A 1,062-nucleotide genomic window follows, 5' to 3' on the forward strand; every position below is an offset into this window, starting at 1 on the left:
GGGTGGGAAGGGCGCTCACTCCCCGCCCCACCACAGCATGGCACCGCCTGGTCCCGACGCACGCACGGGGACGTTCCGGGCTCGGTCTGGGAGAGGTCCAGAGCTGCTGATCGGAAACAGGCATCTGGGGGAGCAGCTACGTACGGAGAGAAAGGCTCACCCTCGTAAGTGGAGAATGCCAAATAAAGTGGACTAGCTGCATGCGAAGCACAAGGAGGAGGATGCAGAATCTGTTTCAGCGTTCAGTGCATTTTTATTTCAGTTTTATATTTATTTCAGGCAAGTGCTTATTACATGGATATTATTCATGTTGGATCGCTAAATTCTGGAGCATGAGGAGCCAGTATGGTACAGCTGAATAGTAAAAATACAATATGTACAAAATTAGTTGCTTTTTCACATAGCAGATGTATCCAAACACATAAAAATCTTTACAGTCTAGGGTTTTCAATATTTAGGATTTCAATAAATCGGTAACACAGTGACACGTCCTCACTGTAAACAAAGACTGTGTTTGCCCGGTGTGAGGGCGTGCCGATGGTTGGCTTTCCTGTGACGTGCAGGGGCAGGCGAATCCCTCTGCAGGGCTGGGACTCAGAGTTGGCAGCAAGTCTGCGCTTAGGACCAGCACCTCCAGCGAAACATTCCTAGCGCGGAGCGCAGCGGGGGTGACGGCAAACGCCTTTAGCCGGGGGGTGGTTACATGCAGTGACAGATAGGGAGGACCCTGGCAGCAGGGACGGGAGGTCCCCACTCCCGGCACAGTGATGCCAAGGCTGGTACTTGACCAGCTGCAAAGAGATCCTTGGGCGGATGCAATTAGTACTTGATTTCTCATTCTGCCAAGAAACACGCGGGTTTGGAGGCGGTGGTTAAGGCGTGTGTAAGGCATTCATTCGTTCACTCACTCATGCCAGGCTCTCTCCCCAGCCGCAGGCAGCCCCGTGCGAGCGCGGGCCAGGCGTTCCCGTGTCCAGCACGGTGGAGCACCGCAGCCGGCACGGGCGCCTGCGCCTTCCACGAGAACACAAAGCACGGCAGGGACGCAGCTACCCACCCCGG

The sequence above is a fragment of the Buceros rhinoceros genome, unplaced genomic scaffold, assembly GCF_000710305.1.
Source record: "Buceros rhinoceros silvestris isolate BGI_N320 unplaced genomic scaffold, ASM71030v1 scaffold23879, whole genome shotgun sequence".
NCBI lineage: Eukaryota > Metazoa > Chordata > Aves > Bucerotiformes > Bucerotidae > Buceros > Buceros rhinoceros.